The following is an 11210-nucleotide window of genomic DNA, read 5'->3' as shown; positions in this document are numbered from 1 at the left end:
TGTCAGTAAGGGGTTTAACGATCACTGAATAATTTTTAATAAACTTTCTGTAGAAATTTGCGAAACCCAAAAACCGTTGTAGAGCTTTAAGGTTCTCAGGCAGATCCCAATCTAAAATTGCCTGGACCTTCCCAGGATCCATACGGAAACCTGAAGCAGATAATAGATATCCCAGGAATTGTATTTCCTGAACGGCGAAGACACATTTTTAAATTTTCGCATATAATTTATTCGTCCGTAGGACCTGCAGTACTTGCCTGACATGTACTTCATGTGTTTTCAGATCAGCCGAATAAATTAAGATATCATCTAGGTATATGACTACAAACCTGCCGATGAGATGACTAAAAATATCATTAACGAAATGTTGGAAGACAGCAGGGGCATTGGTCAGACCGAAAGGCATGACTACATTTTCGTAATGCCCCTCAGGGGTGTTAAAAGCTGTCTTCCACTCATCCCCTTCCTTGATACGAATCAGATTGTAGGCCCCCCTAAGATCAAGTTTGGAGAACCACTTAGCACCCGCAATCTGATTAAAAAGGTCAGGAATGAGAGGAAGAGGGTATGGGTCTCGGACGGTTATCCGGTTTAGCTCACGGAAATCTAGGCAAGGACGCAGGCCCCCATCTTTCTTTTTAACAAAGAAAAACCCTGCAGCCATGGGTGAAGAAGAGGGTCTGATGTGTCCCTTGGCCAGACTCTCGGAGATATAATCTTTCATGGCTTGTCTCTCAGGACCCGAAAGATTATACAACCTGGACTTGGGTAATTTTGCACCGGGAATCAGGTTAACCGGGCAATCATAAGGACGATGAGGTGGTAGCTTCTGACAACCCTTTTCAGAAAAAACGTCCTCAAAGTCCGAAATAAATGTAGGTAGGGAAGCTATGGAGGCGATTAAGCAATTGTTATTTAAGCAATTCTCTCTGCAATGCTCACTCCACTCCAATATCTCCCTGGCCTGCCAATCCACCACTGGATTGTGCGCTACCAACCAGGGAAGACCCAATACCACAGGAGAGGGAAAGCCCTCCAGAACGTAACATGAAAGACGCTCCTTATGGTGGTCCCCTACCCGAAGATGTAAGTTATGGACAACGTGAGTGAGGTTTCTCTGAGACAGAGGAGCAGAGTCAATAGCGAATATGGGAATGGGTCTCTGCAGCGTACAGAGAGACAAACCCATAGTGCGGGCAAAATGGGCATCTATCAAATTTACCCCTGCACCACTGTCTAGAAAAAAAGAAATAGACTCCGTCTTAACACCAAAAACAATAACCGCTGGTAACACAAATTGAGATGTTCGTATGGAGGAAACGTATACCCCCCGGCTGACATCCTCCGCACAGCCTGGGGTTAGTAGTTTTCCGACGGTCTTTTGGTTTTTGGGAAAGGAGGGACAGACATTAATGAAATGACCCTTCCCCCCACAGAAAAAACAAGCCCCCCACCTACGGCGAATCTCAGGAGGACGGACCTGACGAGAAGTTCCTCCTAGCTGCATAGGCTCATCCAAGTCAGTACAGACTAACTGCTGCTTGGGAGAGGTTACCGATTGCTCAGGAATTTTCGATCTCTCCCTAAGACGTCTATCTATCCTGATAGAGAGGGACATAACAGCATCAAGGGAAAGGGGGGTCTCATACAGCGCCAGCGCATCCTTAACCCTTTCAGATAACCCAGAGCAGAACTGACTCCTGAGAGCCGGGTCGTTCCACTGAGTATCCGTAGCCCACCTGCGGAACTCTGAGCAATATTCCTCTGCTGGCCGATCTCCCTGTAGGAGTCTCCGTAACTTCGACTCAGCCAGGGCGACGCGATCAGGGTCATCATATATGAGACCCAAAGCCCCAAAAAATCCCTCCACTGACCGGAGAGCCTGGGAACCAGGGGGTAACGAGAACGCCCAGGATTGCGGGTCCCCCTGAAGCAGGGAAATAACAATCCCCACCCGCTGTTCTTCATTACCTGAGGAGTAAGGGCGCAGCTTAAAATATAATTTGCAGGCCTCACGGAACAACACAAATTTGTCCCTTCCCCCAGAGAATCTGTCAGGAAGAACAACCTTGGGTTCTGTAACAACCTGGTTACCCATAGCAACCGCTGGGCTTACGGTCTGCTGCATTTGCTGCTGCTGTTGGAGGACAGACGCCTTCAATCCTGCCACCTCCAAAGACAGGCCTTGAAGCTGTTTTGCCAAAGCAGCAATAGGATCCATATTGGATTCTAAGTAGAGAAAAAAAAATAATTATATATTATTATTATTATTTTTTTTCTCAAAAAAAATATAAGGGCCAGTTATAATATCACGATCGGCGTAACTGTCACATACGTGACACGGAGGGAGGAAAAGAGGGAGGCCCTGCCCTAGTGAGAGGGAAGGTGGTGACCCCTGACTCACCTTGCGGCTGGCGCCTGGCTGCCCTGTCGTCCCTAGACGGGTTCCTCACCCGTACGCCGATCACGTGCCTAAAACCCTGGCTTTTCCTAGGATGAGCCCTAGATAGTGAACAGGGCGGTGGGAACACTAGTCCGCACCACTAGCGCTAAAGGAAAACACCAAGGGGAGGACAGACAATACAAACTAAACATATAATCCCAGGAGGGCAACAACAGGAGACAACAAAAGCCCAACAGGGATCCGGAGGGTAGCACTCTGGAACAACAACCAGATTCTCAGCTCCAGTGGGTCAGCATAGATGTCCAGGCAGGAAGCTCTATAACTGGCAACAAGAGAAGTGTGAGAGGAGAATATAAGGAGTTTGGGAGTGGCAGACAAGAAACAGCTGAGGAGGAGAAGCTACGGATCCCTGAGTGAGACAAAAAGGATAGCAAGGCAAACACAGAAAACAAACACTAAGAAACACCGTGATCTTTAGACATAGAGCGCGCAGCCACCCGCTGCGACTTCCTGACCCCGGGTATAACGGAGTCAGACGTGGCTCTTGACACCCTCGTGACACTGCGCCGGGGCTGGATCTTTCAACAAGACAACGACCCTAAACACTGCTCAAAATCAACTAAGGCATTTATGCAGAGGAACAAGTACAACGTTCTGGAATGGCCATCTCAGTCCCCAGACCTGAATATAATTAATAAACTGTGGTGTGACTTAAAGAGAGTTGTCCATGCTCGGAAGCCATCAAACCTGAATGAACTAAAGATGTTTTGTAAAGAGGAATGGTCCAAAATACCTTCAACCAGAATCCAGACTCTCATCGGAACCTACAGGAAGCGTTTAGAGGCTGTAATTTCTGCAAAAGGAGGATCTACTAAATATTGATTTCATTTCTTTTTTGTGGTGCCCAAATTTATGCACCTGCCTAATTTTGTTTAAACAATTATAGCACACTTTCTATAAATCCAATAAACTTCATTTCACTTCTCAAATATCACTGTGTGTGTCTCCTATATGATATATTTAACTGACATTTTTTATCATAACAACCAACGATTTATACAGGAAAATCATGACGATTAACAAGGTTGCCCAAACTTTCGCATCCCACTGTACATGGGGCCTGGATTATGCGGAACAGTTGTTAAGGTTGGTAGAGGGAGCAACTGTTCCCTTCCTTTCAGGCCAGTTTGTTGGTATGCTCTGAAACACCTTAAGGCTGAGTTCACACGAGCGTGACGGATTGGGGCCTGATGCGTTCAGAGTGCGTTCAGTGAAACTTGCACTATTTTTCAAGCAAGTTCAGTCATTTTTGTCTGCGATTGCATTCAGTTGTTCAGTTTTTTCCGCGCAGGTGCAATGCGTTTTGATGCGTTTTTCACGCGCGTGATAAAAAACTGAAGGTTTACAAACAAAGTCTCCTAGCAACCATCAGTGAAAAACGCATTGCACCCGCACTTGCTTGCGTGAAAAACGCTGAATATAGAACATGCTGCGATTTTCACGCAACTCAGAACTGATGCGTAAAAAACAACGCTCATGTGCACAGACCCATTGAAATGAATGGGTCAGGATTCAGTGCGGGTGCTGTGCGTTCACGTCACACATTGCACCCGCGCGGAAATCACGCTCGTGTGAAAGGGACCTAAGGCAGTTAACCTCGTTAGGTTACTATATACAGAGTGCTGTGGCTCACTTAGGTAGACACCTGCAAGGACAGCACACGGTGCTGTGAATACTGTGGACCAGTGAGCGAACCACATGCTATGTGAACGTCAGCCTAACAACTGTAGCCTAGGTGAGACAAACTCATTGTGTTATTAGTTAGTCCCAGATGGGAAGGCTTTTGTTTTGTGATTTGTTACTGCAATACTGGAAATCCTGGAATTCACTAAAAAGCATGTGTTGATGTAACCCTCCTGAAATCGGACCCTAAATAAAAGTGACGTGAACTTTATATCATCTGTGCCTCCGTGAATGTCCAGGACTGACTGCTGCCCCCCTTGCAGGCTTACAACTGTTATTCAACTTCGGCATTCTCCTCCCCGACAAGTGTCCCCGTCACCGCCTGTGGGTTAGAAAATACCCTTGGATCTGAGTTTTCCGTGAGATCGTGAAAACTCAGATCCCATGGTGACGGGGACGCTTGTCTGAGAGGAGTATTCCAAAGTGGAGTAACAGTACAGATTGAAAAAAAAAAGACGAATATTCTAAATAACGAATATATTCGCTATATTGCTATACCGTAACTTAGTTTTTAAGAATATTTGTCATATTCTAAAACAAGAATATATAGCAATATAGAGAATATTCGCAAAATACACATATAGACTGCAATTTAGCTAATATGGTGCTATAAACTTTTTTCAAAATCGTAATTTTTTTCTCTTATGTACTTCAGATTTGAAGAAAAATTATAACTTTGAAAAAAGGTTAAAACATTATATTAGCTAAATTGCAGTCTATATGTTTTTCCGAATTGTCGCTTTATTGCTATATATTCTTGTTTTAGAATATGACAAATATATAGCACTATATTTATTTATTGCTATATATTTTGATCAACTTCGCATTACAAAATTTTTACATTTTAGATTAATCGCAATTGCAAAAATAATCTCGAATGCGAATATTCACGAATATAAAACTAATATTCTAGCGAATATTTGCAAAATCTCGCAAATCTGAATATGTGACCTGCCGCTGATCACTAGTCATAAAGTGGAGAGAGTGGGACCAGCATGAGAAATCCACAGAGTGGCCCTATGACATAGTGTTGAGGTGGAAGCAGCATCAGGAGGACACAGAGTGGCACAATGACAGAGTGTGGAGATGGCGGCAGCATCAGGAGGCCACAGAGTGGCAAGGTGACATAGTGTGGAGGTGGCAGCAGCATCAGGAGGTCACAAAGTGGAAAGGTGACACTAATACACACAACAAAAGGCTTTAGAACATATAACTGCACCACTGAATGGCAAATATATATTTATTTTGCAGCTATTGCATGACAAAAAGGGATTTAGAACATATAACTGCACCGCTGAATGGCAAATATATTTTACTTTTGCCACTAATACATGCCACACAAGGCTTTAGAACATATAACTGCACCGCTTAACGGCAAATATATTTTTCTTTTTCCACTAATACACAACAAAAAGTGCTGTAATTTTAGCACTTCACCACACAACGGCTAATAAGCCCTGTTTTTCCCACTACTACAAGCCAAAAAATGCTTCAGAACATATAACTGCACCACACAAGGGCAAATAAGACGTAGAAATATTTCCTTGTAATAAACCCTGTTAATGGCTGTAACACCCCAATAACAAGAACAGTTTTCTGGAATTACAGAGCTATTTAATAGCAATTTGGGTCTCCAGTCAGTGCAGCAAGGTGTAATAGGATTGCTCCTATTACCCAGGTTGTAAGCTCCCCTACTGAACCCTGTTCAACATAAATGCTGTGGAATGATTCCTCTCTATCCTTTCCCTACACCTTAAATAATTTTCCTTGCAATTGTAAATAATTTTTTATAGCACAATTATTATTTTTTTAGCACTGTCCCTAGCACCTTCTGATGTCTTTCCCTGCAGTACAGTGGACATGGCAGAATCCAAGATGCCTGAGGCTATTTATAGGGCTGTGACATCACAGGGCTGGCTGCTTATTGGTTGCATGCATGGCATTATGGGTGATCCTGCCTTCCCACAGTTTCTTTCTCCATGTCCTCACAAGTGCAGCAGCCATTTTAGGAAAAAAATGCGATTTATTACCACGAAGCGTGAGGAAATTCGGATTTGGTACGAATCAAATTTTTTCTGAAATTCGGATCGAATTCCATTTCGTCAACTTCGATTTGCGCATCTCTAATTTCAGGCCTTGCATTGCATATCAGTATTTAATGCTACAGTACTCCTTTTTTTCTAATGTGCAGGAGCAGTCAAGCAGTCCAATTTTATGATTTAAAAAAAAAATAATGATAGTTGCAGTAGACACTGTCCAATAAAAAAAAATTGCTACAAAAAAAGCTGTTGAAAAGTTTCTTCAATTAATGCCCCCTTCACATGATCAAATTTTCCATTCGGGTGCAATGCGTGACGTGAGCACATAGCACTGGCAGTGAATCCTGACCAATTCATTTCAATGGGTCTGTGTACATGTACATCTCTACGTATACATTTTCTTCATGCATCAGTTCTGCGTTGCGTGAAAAATGCAGCATGTTCTATATTCTGCGTTTTTCACGTGTCACTGGCCCCATAGAAGTTAATGGGGCTTCAGTGAAAAATGCATTGCTTCCGGAATCAAGTGAGGATGCAATGCATTTTTCACTGATGGTTGGTAGGAGATGTTGTTTGTAAACCATCAGTTTTTTATCACACACATGAAAAATGCATCAAAATGCACCAGTGCGGAAAAAACTGAACAGCTGAACGCAATCGCAGACAATGCTGACTGAACTTGCTTGCAAGATGGTGCGAGTTTCCCTGAATGCATCCTGAATGCATCCGGACCTCATCCATTACGCTTATGTAAAAGAGGCCTAAGTGTAACAAATATAACTGGATGTATTTTGCAGCAACATGGTGAGCATATATATTTGCTGCAGTTTATTTAATCACCTCAGCACCCCTAGCTTAAACACCATTAATGACCAGACCACTTTTTGCAATTCTGCACTACACTACTTTCACCGTTTATTGCTCGGTCATGCAACTTAACACCCAAATGAATTTTACCTCCTTTTCTTTTCACTAATAGAGCTTTCATTTGGTGGTATTTCATTCCTGCTGACATTTTCACTTTTTTTGTTATTAATCGAAATTTAACAAAATTTTTGCAAAAAAATGACATTTTTCACTTTCAGTTGTAAATTAAAAATAAAATAAAAATCTATATAAAATTTTCTCTAAATTTATTGTTCTACATGTCTTTGATAAAAAAAAATGTTTGGGTAAAAAAAAATGGTTTGGGTAAAAGTTATAGCATTTACAAACTATGGTACAAAAATGTGAATTTCCGCTTTTTGAAGCAGTTCTGACTTTCTGAGCACCTGTCATGTTTCCTGAGGTTCTACAATGCCCAGACAGTAGAAAACCCCCACAAATGACCCCATTTCGGAAAGTAGACACCCTAAGGCATTTGCTGATGGGCATAGTGAGTTCATAGAACTTTTTATTTTTTGTCACAAGTTAGCGGAAAATGATGATTTTTTTATTTATTTATTTTTTTTCCTTACTCATATTCCACTAACTTGTGACAAAAAATAAAAACTTCCATGAACTCACTATGCCCATCACGAAATACCTTGTGGTGTCTTATTTCCAAAATGGGGTCACTTGTGGGGTAGTTATACTGCCCTGGCATTTTAGGGGCCCTACTGCGTGAGAAGTAGTTTGAAATCAAAATGTGTAAAAAATGCCCTGTGAAATCCTAAACGTGCTCTTTGGAATGTGGGCCACTTTGCCCACCTAGGCTGCAAAAAAGTGTCACACATGTGGTATCGCCGTACTCAGGAGAAGTCGGGCAATGTGTTTTGGGGTGTCTTTTTACACATGCCCATGCTGGGTGAGATAAATATCTCTGTCAAATGACAACTTTGTATGAAAAAATGGGAAAAGTTATCTTTTAGAGAGATATTTCTCTCACACAGCATGGGCATGTGTAAAAAGACACCCCAAAACACATTACCTTGTCTTCTTTCCGAAATGGGGTCACATGTGGGGTATTTATGCTGCCCTGGCATTTTAGGGGCCCTAAAGCGTGAAAAGAAGTCTGGAAAATAAATGTGTAAATTTTTTTACGGTGATCAATGACAGGGGGGTGATCAGGGAGTCTATATGGGGTGATCACCACCCTGTCATTGATCACCCCCCTGTAAGGCTCCATTCAGACGTCCGTATGTGTTTTGCGGATCCGATCCATGGATCCGTGGATCCGTAAAGCACATAAGGACGTCTAAATGGAGCCTTACAGGGGGTCGATCAATGACAGGGGGGTGATCAGGGAGTCTATATAGGGTGATCACCCCCTGTCATTGATCACCCCCCTGTAAGGCTCCATTCAGACGTCCGTATGTGTTTTGCGGATCCGATCCATGGATCCGTGGATCCGTAAAACACATACGGACATCTGAATGGAGCCTTACAGGGGGTCGATCAATGACAGGGGGGTGATCAGGGAGTCTATATGGGGTGATCACCCCCCTGTCATTGATCACCCCCCTGTAAGGCTCCATTCAGATGTCCGTATGTGTTTTGCGGATCCGCGGATCCGTGGATCCGCAAAACATGGACACCGTGGATCCGCAAAACACGGACACCGCGGATCCGCAAAACACTTACGGACATCTGAATGGAGCCTTCCAGAGGGGTAATCAATGACAGGGGGTGATCAATGACAGGGGGGTGAACAGGGAGTCTATATGGGGTGATCAGGGGGTTAATGAGTGACAGGGGGGTGTAGTGTAGTGGTGTTTGGTGCTACTTCACAGAGCTGCCTGTGTCCTCTGGTGGTCGATCCAAGCAAAAGGGACTACCAGCGGACCAGGTAGCAGGTATATTAGACGCTGTTATGAAAACAGTGTCTAATATACCTTTTAGGGGTTAAAAAAAATCGCATCTACAGCCTGCCAGCGAACGATCTCCGCTGGCAGGCTGTAGATCAGCTAGTTTACCTGCACTTCCTGTGAACGCGCGCGCCTGTGTTCACAGGAAATCTCGCGGCTCGCGAGATGACGCTCCGGCGCGTCCAGGAAGGAATAACAGGGCCGCCGCAAAAACGCAATCCAGCGTGCGGCGGTCCTGAGCTGGTTAATAGGTTTATCAAACACCTGACTGGATATATTTTCCAGCATCATGGGTAGAACACATTTTGTCCAATTGTGCATTTAAAAAAAAAAAATCTGTGGCAAAGTTTCTCCAATTAAGGCAACATGCACACGACCGTTTGTTTTTTGCGGTCCGCTAATTGCGGATCCGTTGTTTCCTAGTTGGTTTCCGTAGTGCTTACGCATTCGTTCCATCTTGCCGCAAATTGTGTCCGTTGGGTGTCCTTATGTCTTCCGTTGTTTTGCGGACCGCAAAAAAAAACTGAAGCAGGAAATTTTGTCATTTTTGCAATCTCCTCCCAGGATACAGGTGTATATGCTGGTAATCTGAGTGTTTGATGGCCATTTTCTCCAGTCTTTCAAGTATATTGGTTGTGGTTGGTTTGATAGGCTTTGCTCCCAGCATATTTTGTGCTTTCAACATGGAAGAAGACTCTGATGAGGTTCTACTGCACTGGCTTATTGCTTGGCGATGGGGACATCTGTCCATTCCGTTGTACGAGGAGCCGAGGAGAAGAAGAAGATTTTGGGTCAATCCCATTGTTTCTCAACGGTGCACGAAAGGACACTTTCATACCCTGTACAATGATCTTCGTCTGCATCCTGAAAAGTTTTTTGCCTACTGTCGGATGTCCGTGTCGACGTTTGATATCCTGCTGTCGTCTCTCTGTGGTGTCCTTACCTTTCAGAACACGACCATGAGGCGCTGCATTTCTCCAGAGGAAAGGCTTATTGTCACGCTGAGGTAAGCAATGTGTTATTTTTTAAACTTTAATGTCTAGTGCTTCTGTAATGATTAACATGGGTGTTGTTAGACGTGCAAATGTATGATTAACTTTCCTTTTTTTTTATTTTAATGATAATCTTTTTACAAATAACCCTCATAACTGAAATGTACTTTTGTGTTTGCCATAATCATGCATTAATAGAGCAGTTCCATAATCCTGCGTTGCTCTGACTTTCAGCATGGAAATGAAGTGAATGCAGTATGTGTAACTGAGCTTGTTGTAGTAGTGGCCCTTTTTTTTGTGGTGGTCTGAAGTTCTGTTCATAGTTTAATGTTTGAATTATTGTTTTTTATTAATGATTATTAATGTTTTTAACACGTGTTTGCAATCAACCATTCTAGGTATTATGTTTATAATGTATTACTTCTTAAAAGAGTTCTGATTGTAATTGTTTTATTTTCCACAGATTCCTGGCAACTGGGAACTCATTTGCATCACTGCATTTTGAGTTTCTTTTAGGAACCTCAACGATATCTCGGATTGTGCGTCACACTTGCCATGTCATCTGGCAGCAACTCCGAGAGACGGTGATGCCACAGCCCAAGGCGGACGATTGGGTTTGGATCGCTGAGGGCTTCCATATTTCTGCGCAGTTTCCAAACTGCATAGGGGCAATGGATGGCAAGCACATCCGTGTGAAGAAGCCGGTTAACTCAGGGACCCGATTCTTCAATTATAAGCATTATTTTTCGGTAGTGCTGATGGCTGTTGCTGACAGTAACTACCGGTTTATAATGGTTAATATCGGGGCCTATGGAAGCACTGCGGATGCTCGCATCTTTAGTGCTTCTAGAATGGGTGAACGGCTTCGTGCCAACCAGCTTGCCCTGCCCGAGCCCAGAAGACTGCCCGGATATGCAGGTCCGCCGCCTCCATTTGTCATTGTTGCTGATAAAGGGTTTGCATTGACACCCCATGTTATGCCTTTCCCCAGACGCGGTTTGGATGACAGGAGGCGCATTTTCAACTACCGGTTGACTCGTGCCCGTCGGTATGTTGAGTGCGCCTTTGGAATAATCTCTAGCAAGTGGAGGGTGTTTATGTCATCCATACAAATGGATCCGGAGAATGCTACTCTGGTGACTCAAGCTTGTGTTGTTCTACACAACTTAATCGGGATTCACAAGGCTTCCTCTTCTGTTGACATGGAAGAATTTTCTACGTCATCAGGTTTGGATTTGGATCTGAC

The sequence above is a fragment of the Bufo gargarizans genome, chromosome 5 (genome assembly GCF_014858855.1).
Source record: "Bufo gargarizans isolate SCDJY-AF-19 chromosome 5, ASM1485885v1, whole genome shotgun sequence".
Lineage (NCBI taxonomy): Eukaryota > Metazoa > Chordata > Amphibia > Anura > Bufonidae > Bufo > Bufo gargarizans.
Note: the sequence above shows the minus strand (reverse complement) of the source record.